The sequence below is a fragment of the Macrotis lagotis genome, chromosome 8 (genome assembly GCF_037893015.1).
Source record: "Macrotis lagotis isolate mMagLag1 chromosome 8, bilby.v1.9.chrom.fasta, whole genome shotgun sequence".
NCBI lineage: Eukaryota > Metazoa > Chordata > Mammalia > Peramelemorphia > Peramelidae > Macrotis > Macrotis lagotis.
This window is the reverse complement of record NC_133665.1, coordinates 104,628,200-104,647,470: the sequence shown is the minus strand read 5'-3', so window position 1 is coordinate 104,647,470 and position 19,271 is coordinate 104,628,200. Positions and strand designations below refer to the sequence as shown.

General features: G+C 39.0%; 1 long non-coding RNA gene and 2 pseudogenes across 1 annotated transcript in view; all 3 read right to left on the bottom strand.

Annotated features, from left to right (window-relative positions):
* LOC141495956 (uncharacterized) overlaps positions 1–19,271 on the bottom strand; it is a 33,564-nt gene that overhangs the window by 2,416 nt on the left and 11,877 nt on the right. The window contains exon 2 of the long non-coding RNA XR_012470909.1: positions 549–763. This is a non-coding gene — a long non-coding RNA (uncharacterized LOC141495956). The remainder of the gene's footprint in view (positions 1–548; positions 764–19,271) is intronic.
* LOC141495955 (ran-specific GTPase-activating protein pseudogene) lies at positions 7,761–8,351 on the bottom strand (annotated as a pseudogene).
* Positions 14,716–15,668, bottom strand: LOC141494917 (mitochondrial import receptor subunit TOM34 pseudogene; annotated as a pseudogene).

Genomic DNA, 19,271 nt, shown 5'->3' with positions numbered 1-19,271 from the left:
ACTCTCCTTTTTTATACTATGTACTTATTGCATATATATTTTTTGTGTATTATTTCCCCATTATAATGTAAAATCCTTTAGGACAGAAACCCTATTTTTGTATACCCAGTGCTTAGCATAGGATCTAAATTGGTGATTAATAAATGCATGTTGAATACCCTACAGCCCCGAAGAACAAAGTCAGAGTCCTTAAAACGTGAATTATCAAAAGAACCATTTTTAAACCAGTTTCCATCACCAGAAAAAATAATTAAATATGCTAATAATTAACTTATACATACTAATATATATATATATTTATATATATATATGGAGAGAGAGAGAGAGAGAGAGAAAGAGAGAAATACTATAACTCTTATAAGTTTTACAGGGATGGCCAAGTGGCACAGTGGATAGAGCACTGACCCTGGAGTCAGGAGTACCTGAACCAAAGGTCAGATACTTAATAAATACTTAGCTGTGTGGCCTTGGACAAGCCTCCTAATCTCATTTGCCTTGCAAAAACCTAAAAAAATAAGTTTTATAAAGTTATATGCTTTATAAAGTACCTTCTTTCAGGGATGGGAATTCAGGGAAGCCTGGAGGGATTTGCATGAACTGATGCTGAGTGAGATGAGCAGAACCAGAAAAACACTGTACATCCTAACAGCAACATGGGGGTGGTGATCAGCCTTGATGAACTCGCTTATTCCATCAGTGCATCAATCAGGGACAATTTGGGGCTGTCTGTAATGGAGAATATCATCTGTATCCAGAGGAAGAACTGTGGAGTTTGAACAAAGACCAAGAACTATTACCTTTAATTTAGAAAAATAAACTGCTATCTTATTGTCTGATCTTTCTATCTCTCATGCTTTATGTTTCTTCCTTAAGAATATGATTTCCCTCTCATCACATTCAATTTGGATCAATGTATACCATGGAAACAATGTAAAGATTGGCAAATTGCCTCTGTGGGGGGGGGGGAGGGAAGTAAGATTAGGGGAACAATTGTAAAACTCAAAATAAATAAAATAAGAGAAAAAAATAAAGTACCACCCTTCAAAATAGTTACATAAGATAAGAAGTACAATTATTGTCATCTCAGGTTTGGTTTTTGGTCATATTCAACTCTTCTTGCCCCATTTGGGTTTGTTTTGTTTTGTTTTGTTTTTGACAAAGATACAAAGGTAGTTTGCCATTTCCTTCTCCAGTTCATTTTATAGATGAGGAAAACTGAGGTAAAAAAGGTAAAGTGACTTGCCCAGGGTCACATTGCTAGAAGTTTCTGAGACCAGATTTGAACTCAGGAACATGATTGTTCCTTATTCCAAGTCCTGTATTCTATCTACAGTGCCAACTAGCTACTCTACCTCCAGTTTGCAGAGGATGATATTGAGGCTGACATGTCTTAAATGATCTATAGAATACATGATTCTCCCCCAGTCATAGGCATGCAGAGATCTTCCATAGGATATGGTTGGCAAAAACTTCCACTAAATTATCATTAGTCCTTTGAAGGCCAATGCATGCCTAGAACCCTTTCTCTTCTTATTTTCCTGTAGGGTAAAATAAATTTTTAAACCTACTTGGGAATGAATGTTATTCCCTCTTTGAACCCAATCCGTGAGAAGATTCATTCAATGACCCTTTGTTTCCCTCTACTATAAAAGTATACTCCTTTCAACTGCCTAATAGCTTTATAATTCTTAAGTTAAATGTATTACCACGTCATAGTCAATTTAAACTAACACCCTCCATCTTAAACAATTTAATTTTGGGGCAGCTAGGTGGCGCAGTGGATAGAGCACCGGCCTTGGAGTCAGGAGTACCTGAGTTCAAATATGACCTCAGACATTCAGTAATTACTTAGCTGTGTGACCTACCCGAAAATAGTTTTGACTTTATAGACCCCTACTTTGAAAATTGTTGCCTTTAAGGTTGGAGACCTATAGAGAACCCTAGGGATAGAGAATAGTACTAACCATGATGTAAGAGCTTGTTTCTCCAGGAAATTAAAGTTCATATTTCTTCTTAGGAGGAAGTTTAAACCATTAGGAAAGGGCTAAAAGACTAGAAGCCTGTATAAGATCCCTTTCTTACTCCTAAGGCAGAGGCAGAGAATCTCTGTGCCTCTGGCATTAAGGCAACCATAGGCAGTGCTCGAAATTCAGTAAATCTAGTAGCATCATAGAGGTGAATTAATTAAATGTTTGACCAATTATAACCTTCCTATGATGTTATAAATATCAAAATGACCCTTGGCATAAAGAAGGTTCCTCATCTCTGTTCTAAGACCCAAGGAAAGAGAGTATCTTGATTGTTATGGAATCCTAGAAATACTTTGTGTTTTGTTTTTCATTGTTTTATAAGTTTTTGTGAACCTGTTCTTTCTGTATGAGGAAATAAAACCTGTCCTGTAACAATATGCATTGTTAGCTTGAGTTTTTTCATGGGAACTCCACACTTGTATAGACTTAGGCAAGAGCTTTATTCAAAAGTTTCACAGTAAACTTGAATTAAGAAAAAAACAAGTCAAAGAAATATGATTTTGAAATCAACCTCCTAAGGCTGAACCCAGTCTGTATTATTAATAATAATAATAATAATAATAATAACCCTTTGTTTCTGGGGTAAGCCATGATGACTACTGACTGATTAGTAAAAAAAAAGAAAACATTTCTCAATTCCTGACATCAAAAAATATTTCTTGTCAGAAACAGGAGAGGCTCTCAGAATTTAACCATTGCAAAGCCGGAACATAATCAATTAGGAAAGGATCATTTCCCATTGTTGGTTCCTTTGATGGTCAACTGTTATTTATGAAATGGCAGAGGGCACTGGAAGAGAGCTTTTGCTGGATGCCAAGTCAGAAGCACTTCATTAATGTCATCCATCTATCCTAATCCAGTCATTTTACAGATAATGAAATTTGTCTAAGGTCACTGTAAAGAAAATCAAAATGTGGGGCGGCTAAGTGATGCAATGGAGTCAGGAGTACCTGGGTTCAAATCCGGTCTCAGACACTTAATAATTACCTAGCTGTGTGGCCTTGGGCAAGCCGCTTAACCCCGTTTGCCTTGCAAAAACCTAAAAAAAATGTAGCCAAATCAATGCTGTCATAACTTCTCTGACTACAGGAAATGTATGTCCAATACAAATCCTATAAGTCCTTATGTAATTGAGGAGAGCAGGATGTTTCAAACAAATCCTATTCCCAGTGTTGTCTAACTCCTTTATTCTGAGAGACCAAAGGGATGCCACAGAGGCTTGGAGAGACATATACCTTTTATTGTGCGGCCTTGGTGGTGGAAGGCTGCAAGGTCAAGTCTATACATAAATCTATCCTTATAGCCCAGGTTTACTTATCAGTTTCCCAAGTTCCTAATATGTTATCCTGTTTGCTCCATATCTACCCATTCATTGTCCACCTGACCACCTCACTGCACTGCCTCACCTCACCCTGTGCAATGCATGATCTGCCCCCTAGCCTAGTCAGTTATAGGGGAAGAGTACAAAGCCAACATCATGCCAATTCTAAAACTTTCATAAGTATCACCAACTATAATTTTTTTTTAGGTTTTTGCAAGGCAAACGGGGTTAAGTGGCTTGCCCAAGGCCACACAGCTAGGTAATTATTAAGTGTCTGAGACCGGATTTGAACCCAGGTACTCCTGACTCCAGGGCCGGTGCTTTATCCACTATGCCACTACGCCACCTAGCCACCCCTATAGTATCACCAACTATAAACAAAGTGTGTAACTAGCCAGATTCCATGACTTATAAGAACTGAACATCAGGCCTAATTATATAACCATAATCTTCTAATATGAGCCTTTTCCAGTCAGACCAGATCATTATGATCAAGGAAAATTCACATTCAAATTCCAGCCAAAAAAATTTACCTTACAATCACACAGATAGTAAGAATCTAAGGCAAGATTTGAATCTACATCCTTGGACACCACTACAATTGTCCAAATACACAATATTCATTGTAGTTTTGGTCTCTTTTTCTCCTCCCACAATTTAAGCCTCTTCCTTTTGAATAGGTCAGGACCCTTAATCCCTATGAATAGTCACCAGGCTTTCCCAATGTTAAAAATATAGCTTAAAGGAATGTTGACTGCACTTTCCTCTAGGAGGTATAATTCAACCAACACTGGGGTATTCCACTTTAAGAAAATCTGATGTATTTCATGTTAAGGAAGATAAAGAAGAGAGAGGTTACAAATGAGTTTTCTTTTCAACTAAAGGAACCCTAGTGGATTGTGGGATTTTTGTTTTTTTGTTTTATTTTGTTTTAGCATTTTCAATAGTACATTTGAAATTCTAACATATGGAATGTGAGCTCCTTGAGGGTAGGTCTTGTTTCACTTTTACATCCAGTCCCCAGTATCTAGCATAGAGACTTGCACATAGAAGGCGATTAATAAGTGCTTGTTTATCAATTATTTGGTTGCTTAAGTACCAAATCTCCAACTTGGAGTTCTAAGCATTTCTTTTTTTTTTAAGTTTTTGGGTTTTTTGCAAGGCTGTATGGTTAAGTGACTTGCCCAAGGTCACACAGCTAGGTAATTATTAAGTGTATAAATTCAAATTTGAACTCAGGTCCTCCTGATTCCAGGGCCAGTGTTCTATCCACTGTGCCACCTAGTTGCCCCCTAAACATTTCTTCTAAAGAGAGATAACTTGGGGTGGCTAGGTGGCACAGTAGATAAAACACCAGCCCTGGAGTCAGGAGTACCTGGGTTCAAATCTGGTCTCAGACACTTAATAATTACCTAGCTGTGTGGCCTTTGGCAAGCCACTTAACCCCGTTTGCCTTGCAAAAACCTAAAAAAAATAAATAAAAAATAGAGATAAGTCAAAATTGTTCCAATCATTTGTATGCACACTGAGTTCTGACTCAGCAGCCAAATAAAAGACTTTTCATCATGAAATAACAAGCTGACAGGAAACAGGATATCTGCACATTATGTGAATCAAGGAGAAAAAGGACCCTTCTTTGATGTATTTCAGGAAACAGGTTCACCTAACTTCTATATGAATCTATAGCAGGAAGAATCATATTTCATGCATTGGCACCCACCCCATCCCTTTATGTAGAGATGTACATCTTTGTGTATCATACCACTTGAGTCATATACTGAGTAACTTACCTTTTTGAATGGCGAAACATCCATCCCATAACTTTTAACATAAATGGGAATGTTGAAGTGACTTTATTCAACTCAGCACTAAGTCATGTATTTATCCAGTAACTTTTGTGAAGTCAGTTCTATGTCAGGTGTTAGAAGGGTTATAAAGAAAAGAAAAGGGGGCAGCTAGGTGGCGCAGTGGATAAAGCACCAGTCCTGGAGTCAGGAGTACCTGGGTTCAAATCCGGTCTCAGACACTTAATAATTACCTAGCTGTGTGGCCTTGGACAAGCCACTTAACCCCATTTGCCTTGCAAAAAAAAAAAGAAAAGAAAAGGAAGGAAGGAAAAAAGAAAACAAGAAAGTAAGAAAGAAACAAAAGTAGGTGAGGAAGTAAAAAACAAGTGGTATTGATAGGATGCTAAAAGAAAAAAGTAAGGGAAGGAAAGAAGAAGGGAGGGAAAGATGAGATAGGATAAAGGGAAGGAAGGAGGGAAGAAATAAAGAAAGAGAATGGTTTTTTTGGTCTGGTAAGTCACAGAAATACTAAGTGTAGTCATGGGGAAGTTGAATGACCTTTTCCAAAAGTTATGTTGATACTAGTTGGAGGTTGGGGAGAAAGAAATGGCAAATGGGTGATTGTTGGAATAAACTGCTAGATAAGAAGTAAAGCTTGGTCTGGTTGGCATGGGGCAATGGCTTGTATTCACTCAACAATCAAAACAGATCAGCCCTAGGACAGGGGTTATAAAATTTAGTGAATTAAGTTCTCCAGGTTTTCCTCACACCTTGCAGGCCAACATTATTAATACTAGATCTCTTAAGGACTGGAGCTCTGGATCACAAAAAGATGGCTGCATCCGGGCAGCTAGATGGAATATGATGTATTGTCTAAAAGAATACAAGATACAGTTCCTTTTTCAAAGTCACAAATAAGCCAGGAAACAGCTAAATTAATAACGAGCAGTTGGATGGTATAGTAGATAGACTGCTGGGCCTGGAGTCAGGAAGACCCATCTTCCTGAGTTCTAATTTAATCTCAAATATTTAGTAGTTGTGTAATCCTGGGTAAGTCCCTTCACCCTGTTGCCTCAGTTTTTCATCTGTAAAATGAACTGGAGAAGAAAATGATAAATCACTCTTGTATCTTTATTATGAAAATCCTAACTGAGGTCATAAAAAATCAGATAAAACTGAAAAAAAACTATACAGCAAGTTAATAATGATGAAATAGAGTAGGTGAGGAAGTATCAAAACAAGTAGGACTGATAATGTGTTATAGGTTTTGAAGAGACATATCTGTGGGCTAGAACCAATCTGGAAAGACTGGTGGAATAGGAAATAGGGCTTGGAGGTTTTCAAGTAGATGTTTTAGGAAAACTAATCTGGCAGTGGTTTGTGAAAGATGGAAAACTGTTGTGGTTATCACCTATTACACCCTGTCCAGCATCAGTCCTGGATTACTCTTATCATTCACTTCATCATTCCTAAACACATGAAAATTGGGTCCAATGAAAATTTATGCTGTACAATCTCAACTAGATCCCAACAAATGGTTGGAACAATTTTGAGTTATCTCTCTTTAGAAGAAATGTTTAGTGAGGGGTAGCTAGGTGGTGCAGTGGATAGAGCACTGGTCCTAGAGTCAGCAGGACCTGAGCAGCAGACACTGCTGCTAGGTAATCTCCTACCAACTCATTCTCCTACACCAGGTCTTCCAAATATTCTCATTCCTCCTCTGACCTTCCATGGCTTGTCCTCTCCCCATTCTCTCAGCAGAGAATTTTTCTTCATATTTCACAAAAAAAAACTGAGGTAATTCACCATGAACTCCCTTTCCCCCTCCCCTTCCTCATCTCCTAATCTCTAGTGTTTCCTGCCAGTTTCCCTTCCTTTGCCTCTGACTCTTATGATAGAATGACCTTATCCTTACCAAGGCTGACCCCTCCACCTGCATAAGTGATCCCATTTCATCTTTTTTGTTTGTTTGTTTGTTTTTTGCAAGGCAAGTGGGGTTAAGTGACTTGCCCAAGGTCACAGAGCTTAGTAATTATTGAGTGTCTGAGGCTGGATTTGAACTCAGGTTCTAACCACTTCATGCTCTAACCACCATGCTACCTAGTTGCCCCAATCCCATTCCATCTTAACTCCAACAGATTACTCCCTCTGTCGATTTTACTTTTACTTATTTTCTTTTTAAAAACAGTTTTATTTATTTCACTGAATATTCTCAATTAAATTTTTAAACTTTTGAACATTCAATTAAAAAAATTTTAAGTTCCAAATGTCTTCTCTCCTATCCTTCACCCAACTCTTGAGATGGCAAGCAACATGATATTGATTGTACATGTCTCACTTATTTTCTACTTCTCCCTTTCTACTGGTTCCTATATCCTCCTGCCTATAAATATTCCTATGTCTCTTCTAGCCTGAAAAAAGCCCACACTTGATCCTTCCTTCTTTTTTTTTTCAGCGTTCAAATGGTTTATTCACTCTTTTTTGGATGTATTATAAATTAGTGTTTCCACTATGGAAAAGAATGTTATGAGCTCAGTACATATGACTGGGAATGGGTTTGCTGAAGACATCTTCCAAGGGGTAAAAGCTTAGAAAACAACCTGGAGGCTGGAATTCAGTTCTTTATATAAAGTCCCTTGTAAAAAAAAACCAAAATGAAACAAAATAAAGAAAATAAAATGAAAGAAGGCGAGGCCCACGAGATGATTTATTGCAGTAACACGTCCTGGTCTCGGGCTCCTCAGTGCTCTTAGACTCTTGGCTGCCTTCCTTCTCCTCTTTCTCCTTGTCCTTCTCCTCCTTCACCGTCAGCTCTGAGAGCTTTTCCACCACTTTTTCAGTGCTTTCTTTGACTGCTCCTTTCTTGTCTCTCTCTTCTATCTCATGCCTGCATTCTTCAAATTTTGCCTTAAACTTCTGGGCATTTTCTGCGTTGAGGAAACGAATGGCCAGCAGCTCCGGCTTGGGGCTTTCATCTGCAAAGTCTGCATGTGTGTTCCAGATCCAGGCCCTGTCACTGCCTGCGTTGGGCTTCAATTTCATTAAGGGCGTTATATAGTGATTGGCACAGATCTTCAGAGTTTTGTCCCTTATCATGAGAAGGCGAATCGTGCCTTTCTCCTTGTGTTTCAGCAGCTTCACGTCACCCGTCCCTCGCTCTCTCCATTCTGGAAGGTCATTCTCAGACGCAAATCGGAACAGCTTGGCTGGCATCTTTTTTTTTTTGCAAGGCAAATGGGGTTAAGTGGCTTGCCCAAGGCCACACAGCTAGGTAATTATGGTACTCCTGACTCCAAGGCCGGTGCTTTATCCACTACGCCACCTAGCCGCCCCTTGGCTCGCATCTTAAAGAGCTCTTCTTCATCTTCCTCCAGGGTCTTAATTTCCTGCTCCGGAAGAGACACTATGGGTTCAAACTGTGGATCATGGTTTGAGTCATCCACGTTCTCAGTGGACGCGTCCTGTCCCTCATGAGCTTCCTTGGCAGCCGCCATCGGGGCAGGGGAGGGGGCCGATGCAGCGGCGGCTGGTCCTGGCGGCGGCGATCGGTGCGGCCCCGGCCCTGCTCGTCTGGCGCTGGCACTGCCTCGGCCCGCGCTTACCTCAGCTCGGCCCTGCCGCCCGCGTGCGCCAGGACCCCAGCCCCTTGACTCCGACGGCCGCTCCTTCCTTCTCAACTATATCTCTTCTGCCATTTGTAGCTAAATTTCTCAAAAAGATCGCCTGCATTTGGTGCCCCCACTTCCTCTCTTCCCACTCACTTTTTAGCCTCTTACAGTATGACTTCCAATCTCATCATTCTACAAAACTGATCTCTCTAACATTACCAGTGATTTCTTAACTGCAAAATCCAATGGCCTTTTCTTTTTCCAGAGGGGATCTATGTGTTCTTTCAATAACTATTTTGCCCTCTGGTTCCATGATATCAGGGCAATTTTCCATCACTAAATCCTGTAATATTAATACAGGCTTTTTTTCTCTTCAATGTTTTTAGGAAGACTAATAATTCTCGGTCTATTCTTGAAGTCAGTGGTTTTGCTGATGAGGTATTTTATATTTTCTTCTATTTTTTCTACTTTTTAGTTTTGTTTAACAGGCTCTTGCTATCTCATGAAGTCATTAGTTTCTGCAGACTCCATTTTTTTTTAGAGAGGAGTTTTCTTCATTTACCTTTTGCAACTCCTTTTTCCAATTGGTTAATTCTATCTTTGAAAGAGCTTTCCATTTGACCAATTGAGGTTTTGAGAGAATTATTTTCTTTTTGCATTTGCCCATTTGAGTATCTGAGAGAATTATTCTCATTTTGTATTTGTCCAATTGAGGATCTGAGAGTTATTCTCATTATGTATTTGTCCAATTGAGGATCTGAGGGAATTATCCTCATTTTGTATTTGTCCAATTGTATTTTCCAATGATTTGTTTTCTTGTTGCAAGGTATTAATCTTCTCTTGGGTTTCTTTTCCCAAAATTTCCAATTGATTTTTTTCTTTCTTTTTTTTAAGGTTTTTGCAAGGCAAACGGGGTTAAGTGGCTTGCCCAAGGCCACACAGCTAGGTAATTATTAAGTGTCTGAGACTGGATTTGAACCCAGGTACTGCTGACTCCAAGGCCAGTGCTTTATCCACTACACCATCTAGCTGCCCCTCCAATTGATTTTTAAACTCCTTCCTTATTTCTTCAAGGAAGTCATTCTGTGCTGGAGACCAGATCATATTCTCCTCAGAGGTTCTAGGTCTCTCTGAGTTAGGGTCTTTTCCTTCCAAGAATTTTTCCATGGATCCACCTTTCTGCTGACCTTTCTTCATTTTGCTAAGACCTTGAGTTGGGGAGGGGCTGGTTCACAGAGCTTTGGTGTTGGCATCCCTAGAGGCTTTATTCACTGAGTGTAATTTCTCCAGCTGGTCAGTAGGGGGGTGCTGGTTGCATTCTCTGGAGTGTCTGTGACCTTGATTGAGGCCTTCTCCCTTGGCCCATAACTGCGAAAGACATAACCTGAGGTAGGTGTTCTTTCTCCTGGCTTTTCTTTCTGGGTGTTGTTGATCAGATTTCTGTTAAGAGGTTTGTTTCATAATATATGGGGAAAGATCAGGAGATTTTAGAACTGTGCCTATCTTCTCTCTGCCATCTTGGCCAGAAGTTCCCAATGGCCTTTTCTCAATGTTCATTTTCCTTGGCCTCTCTGTAGCCTTTGATGCTGTTGATCACACTCTCCTTGATCATTGTTTCTCTTCAGGTTTTCTAGACACTATTCTCTCTTGGTTCCCCACCTATCTATTTGATTATTCCTGTAGTAGAATAAATTTTGGATAGTGAAAAATGTTATATGTTCTCTCTGAACTGATTGTGACAAATAGTTAATCTCTGAGCCAGCCTATTGCCTCCAAGAACAAATACAAAATGCTTTGTTTGGCTTTCAACCCCCCTTATAAAATAGCCACCTCCTACCTTTCCAGGCTTCTTTCACCTCACTTTCTACCTCATTAAACCCTCAAATCCAGTGACACTGACCTCCTGGCTGTTCTACAAACAAAGCACATCTCTAGGCTCTGAGCTTTTTCTCTTGCTGTCTCCATTCCTAGAATGCTCTCCCTTCTCCTCTCTGACTGCTGACCTCCCTGACTTCATTTAAGATGCAATTAAAATCCCACCTTCTATAGGAAGTCTCTATTAATAATGCAGATTAAAATTATAAGTTGTTGGCAAACTCTTTTCCCCAAAAGAGCTTGTTATTAAAAATTTACCAGCACACTGTTTCCTAGGAGTAAAGTGATAAAGGCTAGAACTAGGATGGTGTCATTGAGAATGACTGAAGATACACTGTGAACAATACATGAAACATCTCAAAAGCAGAATAGTCAAGAGCTGATGACTGTCTAGAAAAAGGAAATTAAAGAGTGAGAGAGGAGTGAGTCAATAGATATTCTTAGGCCTTGAGACTGGAAGAATGGCAGTAGTATATACTGGAGCAGAGAAGTTTGTTTTGAAGGAAGTTGGTTTGGGGCATATTACATTTGAAGTAAGGGCAGGATATCAGAATGGGGAAGTTATGGTTATCTTGCATACTACAATTAATTTTCCTCTCACATTGACTTTTTAAAGCAACATTCTCCTACTCAAAAACCTGTTTGTTGACTTACTTAAAAAGTCAAAGCAGTAAAAATTAACAAAAAGAAAAAGAAATTCCCAATCAATAAGAAGGCACAATATTTCAGAAGTCCCCTAAGAAGTCAGTGAAAAAGAGGAACAAGCATTTATTAACTACTTACTACTTACTGAGCACTGGAATACAAAGAAAAATAAAAATCGCCTGTGTGGACCCAGAGTATATATTCTGTTGAAGGAAACATGTAAATCAGTACATATAAAACGTAGACAGAATACCTGGAGAGTAATCTATATGGGAAGTGCCTAAACAGTTGTGGGGATGAAGGAAGGCCTCTTTAGCACAATGCCTTCAAAAAATATTTTAATTCATGCTTTTTGACATGCTTTTTGTTGAGTTAGTCAGGAGGTAGGATTTAAGGTGAATCTTGAAGGAAGTCAGATTGTAGGATTGAAGAAAAGCCAAGGAAAAAGCCCTGAGATGGAACACAAAGCGGCCTTTTAGAATAATTGCCAATCATCCAGTGTGGCTGAAATGTAGTGTGTGTGTGGAGGATAGTCAGAAGGAAGAAGACTTTCAGCACCAACTTGAAGACATTATAAGTGATCCCTGGTGGTATTAGGTAACCAGTGGAGCTCCCTGAATGAAGGGGAGAGACATGATCATCTTTTCCCTTTAGAGAAATCACAGTAGCAGCTGAGAGGAAGATGACTTGGAGTAAGGAGAGACTCCAGGCAAGGAGACCAATTAGAAGGTTATGGTAGAAGCACAAGGAAGAATTGATGAGGGACTGAACTAGGCTTGTGACTGATTGTATGTCTAGAGGAAGGGGATGTATGGGAGATATAGTTTGAAGATAGAAATAACAAAATTTGTTACCTTAAGATAACTGTGACAATAATCTTGCATTACCAAATGCTTTTGCCATTTACTTAATGCATCATGTTACTTGGTCTAATATAAAGAGATATATTGTCAGGGGCCCAGAGTTATGATTTTCAATTGATAGTATTCCAACATTACTGTGACTCCTGATGTGGTTTTTAGGGGGCCTTGAGGAGGGGTCCCTGGGTCCCATTTTGTCACAAATAATGGTAGCTCTTGGTTTTGAATCATTGCTTTAGGTCATATTAAGAATATGAGAGAAAGTGTTGCAACTGAGAGAGCAATGGATTTGGGTCAGAGGACTGAGTTTGAACCCCAGCATGGCTTCTGATTACCTTTTGTTTTGTTTTGTTTTTGCAAGGCAATAGGGTTAAGTGACTTGCCCAAGGTCACACAGGTAGTCATTAAGTCTGAGGTCAGATTTGAACTCAGGTTCTCTTGACTCCAAGGCTGATGCTCTACCCACTGAGCCATGAAGCTGCCCCCTGATTACCTATGTGACATAGGGTACATCACTTAACCTCTCTGTGCCTCAGTTTCTTCAACTATGAAATAATAGGTTTGAGCTTGAGATTTGAAATACCTTCCAGCTCTAAAAATGTGATACTGTCTTTTCTTCTTTATTTATGTGTTTTACATAAATAAGTGATGCATTTTCTTGAAGGATTTTCTGTCCTTTTTGATATAATCATGGAATTTTTGTGTTATGCAAATTATTGTTGTTGTTGTTCTCTTTCAGTCTTATCTAATTCTTGTGACTCCATTTGAGGTTTCCTTGGCAAAGATACTGGAGTGGTTTGCCATTTCCTTCTTCAACCCATTTTACAGATGAGGAAATGAGGCGATCAGGGTGAAGTGACTTGCCCAGAGTCACACAGCTAGTAAGTGTTTGAGACTGATTTGAATTCATAAAAATAAATCTTCCTGACTCCTGGCTATGCACTCTATCCACAATTTCACCTAGTTGCTCTTAGTCATTTGAATAATTTTGCTAATTATATTCTTACTTTCCTTCCTATAATTCTGGCATGCTTTCAATTTTGTCAAAATAAATAATTTTCTGCCTATTTATATTCATCTATATGCAATCTCTTTTGTTTAGATTTTATTTAATAATTTTTTCATGAATGATTATCAGTGATCAATGGTATCATCTTTTTTTTTAGGTTTTTGCAAGGCAAATGGGGTTAAGTGGCTTGCCCAAGGCCACACAGCTAGGTAATTATTAAGTGTCTGAGGCCGGATTTGAACCCAGGTACTCCTGACTCCAAGGCCGGTGTTCGATCCACTGTGCCACCTAGCCGCCCCAATGGTGTCATCTTTCAAGAAATATTGTTATTAGGTATATAGTTTATATAATAATAACATAAACAAAGTAATATATAGCATTAGCTCTATTATTATGTTATGGTATTAATTATATAACTATATGTGCCATACTATTAATATAAATACTTGTATGGATCTGAATTTTATCAGTGTGAGTAGTCCTTGGGTGAATGGTCAAAATGGCCACCTGTCTTTGTCTTTTTATCCTGTGTTGTTCCCAATAAATCTTCCTTACAATGTCTACCCAACATACTTTAGCTTTCCTTTAGGTATCTTATATTATACTGATACAAATGGAGCATGTGGGCTTTCCATCAGTTACATCTTGCTCTTACCACATAACTGACTGACTTTTTTTTGACTTTAAAGAACTCATTATGCTTCATTTCCTACTCATGCCAACATGTTTCTCTCTGCATCCTTGTATATGACCTACAATTTTAATTCTTCAGAGACTGCTCTGTTACTCTCCTGAATTGGCCTTGTCCAAGCAAATATATGTCTCATTCTGTACTGCCAGTCCATCACTTCTTGTCATTATTATTTTTCTAGAACTGTCAAGCAAAGTTTTATTATTTATTCTTATGATTTATAAACAGAGACAAAATTTCATAATCTAAATTAAGCAAAGGTATAAAGTTCAATTTTCAGATTTGATTTACTAAACAAAATTATAGGGCGGCTAGGTGGCACAGTGGATCGAACACCGGCCTTGGAGTCAGGAGTACCTGGGTTCAAATCCGGCCTCAGACACTTAATAATTACCTAGCTGTGTGGCCTTGGGCAAGCCACTTAACCCCATTGCCTTGCAAAAACTAAAAAAAAAGTTATAGAAAAATTAAAATTAGGAGGCCTACCCTTGGAGATGATGGCATCTTGAAAAATCTGGGTCAAATCTTAGATTCAACAAAAGGATAACCTCCTTGGATTTAATCTAAGACCAAACTATGGGACACCTCCCTCTTCAACCATTTCCTTTGAGGATTCTCCTTTCAATATGTTCCAAGGTAAATTTAAGAGAAATTCTCTTAATTTGAATTAAAGGAAAATAGATAGACTCTTAGTTTTGCATCTAAAATAACCAGTCCCTGAATTACATTTTCCAGTAAGAGGGAAGTCAAGGACTTCAGATAAAGACATTGTTTCCTTGAATGTGATTAAGTTCAGATAAAATTTTTCATTTAGACAGACCAAGGACTTTAGGTAAGGACACTGACATAATATCATTTTTCTTTTTTCTTTTTTTTTTTTTGTTGCCCCTTCCTGGACTTTATTTATTTTAAACTCCGGTTGACTTCCTGACTCAGCTTGGCAGCAGCGCTGTTCTCTGGCTCAATACTCAGGAGGCTGTTGATGTCTTCAAGGCTGGATTGATAGTCCTTGAGTTCTTTGAAGGCCTGGCACGCCTGTAATGCCTTGGTTCTTTGAGTCTAACTTGAGCGGCTCAGTGCAGTCCTTTACTGTCCCTTTGTAGTTTTTCAGTGACAAGTAGCAGAGAGCTCTGTTGGTGTAGGTTGCAGACTCCATGCTGCTGAACAGAAGACACTCACTGTACTTCTCAGCAGCCTCCTTAAGTTTTTCTTTTTTCACCAGATCATTGCCTTCTTCCTTTAGGGCCCGGGCTTGTTCCATGTCTCCAACAGTAGGCACTTTGTTAAACAATGTATCGGCTTCATTGAGATTGCTTTTGGTTGTCTTCTCATGGTCACCCCCTGGAGCTGCTTCCCACCTCTTTTGAGCTACAACTGGCACTGAGGGGATGGGGGGGCAACTTAAGATGCCACTCACGCCCATCTCTGTCCATGAGAGCTTTGTTCATCCTGTTGACTCCATCATGTGCAGCTGGCAGAGTACAGTCTCTGCAGCACTGTCTTGTAATCCACATAGGCCAGCTGATAGCTCTCCAAGGCTTCATAGGCTGCTGCCCGCCTTAGAAAGGGTTTTATGCCAAAAGGGACCAAAGACAATGCAACAGAGCAGTCTTTAATGCAATGTGTGCAATTTCCATCCTTCAAGTGGCAAGCTGCTCGGTTGGAATAGAGGACCCTCTCTTCTTCAGGATTGGCTGGACCTCTCTCCCGCAGCGCGTCGAGGGCCCGGCTTTAGAGCTCGGCGGCCTCCGATTACTGACCGCTACGGAAGCTCTCGTTGCCGGCGGCGCGGAGCTCGAAGACGGAGCCAGGGGGCTTGGGCGCCATCCCGGGACCAGAGCGAACCAGAGGCTGGGGACCGGGATCCGGGATCCGCGTTCCGCGGTTGCTGTGGGGGGGGCGCCGGCTCTGCCCCCTTCCCCCCCACCGAAGCCATCATATTATTTCTTAATATTTCAGAAATGAAAAGGAGGCAGGCCTTGGTGTTATCAGCTATCTTGGTAAGAGTAGCAAAATAAAGATGTTTATTAATGTATCTAATATATGTATAAGAGGTTGGTCAGGGGAGTTCCTTGATCATCTTGATGAACTTAGAGTACGGTCAGTCTATGTTTGGGAATTTGTATCTTCCTATGAAGGATAGGAACATACCATATCCCTGGGTATCCACGCCAACCCTCAATGCAGCTACCAACTTATTTATCCATTCACTTTGGAGCTTTCCCAGCAAGCCCTGTATCAGCTCCCTATCCAAACCTCATAACTACTGTCTTTACTCAAGGACCTTCTCAAGTACTCTGGAGTCTAATCCCATTTGAGATCCACCTCAAACTGCAAGTTTTTGCTTCCCATTCATACTCCCAGGCTCTCTCTTTCAATTGCTCTGGCCAACTAAGAACTGAGCCTCCTGGGTCCTGTAGAAACGTCTCCACCTGTCATTAATTTGTACCTTAAAGAAAGGCTAATTACCTGCTTCCTTATCGACTTCTTTCCATTCACTCCATCTCTACCTGGACTCCATTCTCAGGAGTTAACTGACTCCTATCCTCTTATGCCTTTTCCATCCCAGGAATTCTGAATCTTTAGCTATTATCATACAAACCCCATTCCCCATTCCGTATGTCTGTTCTCTTATTCTCAGTCCTTTCAACTCTGCCTAATCCAGATCTATCTGCTCCTTCCACTGTGTTCCCTAGATGCTTGCTTGATATTGAACTTGCTTAAATATTTTCTCTTCTTTCTTCCTTTTTTTTTTGGCTAAGGCAATGGGGTTAAGTGACTTGCCCAAGATCACAGCTAGGTAATTAGTAAGTGTCTGAGGTCTGATATGAACTCAAGTCCCTCCTGACTCCAGGGCTGGTGCTGTATCCACTGCGCCACCTAGCCGTCCCTCGATGTACTTATTGATACTCTCTCGAATAAACATAACTTCTGTGAGTTTCTCAATTTCTTTATTTTTCAAGATCAGTTCCTTATCCTGCTCACAGCAATAAATCATACACTTGATTCTGTAATTTCCCATTGATATTCTCCTTCAATATTCAAGAATTTTTAAATTCCTTTATCTGATCATAATTTTTTAATTATTTCAACTTTTCCCTGACTTTAGGACTCATAACACCATTCTTTATCCTTATTATCCTACAATCCTGCTGTCTCTCATACCAGGCTGGCACCCTTGCTCTGGTTACCCCTGTCCTCCCTTCTCTATCTCAGCCCATTAGTGGATCAGCTCAATTGTACATTATCCTTCTCACTGAAGTCTCATCACTTTATCCTATAATTAATCACAACAATTGGAACAAAATTCAGTAACAACTTATGATTGCTCCTATAAGGAGCTTGGAAGTTAAGTTTTATTAGAACATAAAACAGTTTTTGCATGACTTTATTAGGACATAAACAAGTTTTTGCAAGATTTTACATTTCACCTTGGCATCATTTATCAGTTCTACTAGTGAGATGAGTAAGTCTTGGCTTCTCTTCTTTTGGTGGTCAGAAGATACACCCCCTTTTCTTTTCTCTTCAGTCACTCTTGTTGAGTCTATCTCCAACTCACATTGGCATCTTATTAGATCTCCAGATTTTCTGTACTACTAGAATACTCAAAATATAGTGTTCTCAGGCTATGAATTTACCTAAAATCACAAGAGAATAAATATAAAAAGGGGCCCTAACTCCAAATTTGCCCAGTTGAATCTCAATTCCAAGGAAAGAGCAATGGGTTCACTGTGATATCAGGTTAGAGAAGAATAATCCTTCGCCATACCTCAAAGGAATAGCATCTTCTTGACTGGAGAGCTACAGCCAGGGGACCCCAGCTAGAAACTATCTCTTAACAATTTCCTTGTATCATTAACTCTTTTGACTCATCAGGCAATTAGGGGAATCTTAGTGATGCATCAAACATGGGAGCCCCTCAGAATTTCCATATGAAATATGGAAATATGCCAAGAGTGAATGCTCTGTATGAGGTCATGCATTTTCTTATGAGTTCCTGTGAGTCTTCTACATTTTTTATATTTTCTAAGTGATAGAATAAAAGTTATCCTGTAATCAGTAAATCTATTGCTATTTTGAGGGCATATATGAGATTTGAGAATGCTATAACTCATATTTGTGGAAACCTAGACACAAGTCTTAGGGTAAACCCAGAGAAGGAGCATGAGTCATAGTAATATTGATACCATAAAGAGACTTTTCTCCAATAACTGATTTTAGTTCTTGATGATACTAAGCCACAAAGAACATTTCTATAATATTATATAAGCTATATATAATATTAGCAATACCATAAAGATGGGAAGGCATGGTCAGGTTATAATCAATATCTCTAAAGGGAATACCCACAACAATGAGATCACAAATTCATGAATGTATTCAAGTATTTATTAGTGATTTTTTGTTTTTGTTTTTGCAAGGCAATGGTCACACAGATAAATAAATATTAAGTGTTTGAGGTCACATTTGAACTCAGGTCCTCCTGACTACAGGTTGGTATTTTATTCACTGCGCCACCTAACTGCTCCTTTATTAGTGATGTTTGTTCACTTTACTTCCATCATTTGGCAACATTTTTTGTTTTGAAGTCCATTCAAACAAAATTTTCCATCCAATTCAAATTATGGTGTCTGTAGTACACCAACCTTCAGGTCATTGTCTATTCTTTCATTGGCAATGTTTATGACCTGTAGAATTTATCTTTCTGAGCTTTAATTGGTTAGTTTTTTATTTCTTGTTTTATTAATTTTCTTTTTTATGCTTTTTAACATCCTTTAAAAATTTTTAATATCATTTTATTTTTTCCCAGTTTACATGTAAAAACAATTTTTTTCACATTTACAAAGCTTTTTGAATTCTAAATTCTCTCCTTCCTCCTCCTCCAACCCTCCATGAGATAGAAAGCAATCTAATATAGGTTATATACATATAATCTTCTTGTAAAAGAAAATACACAAAACTTCCATGATAAATAAAGCATGAGGGCAGCTATGTGGTGCAGTGGATAGAATACCAGCCCTGGAGTCAGGAGGACCTGAGTTCAAACATGACCTCAGACACTTAAAAATTACCTAGCTGTGTAAACTTTGGCAAGTCACTTAACCCCACTGCCTTGCAAATAAACAAAAATAAATAAATAAAGCATGTATGTTTTGATTTATATTCATCCTTCATTCATTCTTTCTCTGGCGGAAGATAACATTTTTCATCATGAGTTTTTTGGAATTGTCTTGGATTATTGCTGAGAATAGTTGTCATTCACAGTTGTTCATCAAAATGTTATTACTATAAACGATATTCTGGTTCTGCTTATTTTACTTTGCATCACTTCATGTAAGTCATTCTGGGTTCTTCTAAAATTATTCTGATTTGTCATTTCTTAAAGCACAATTATATTCTATCACAATCATAAACCACAAGTTGTTCATCTATTTCTCTAATTGA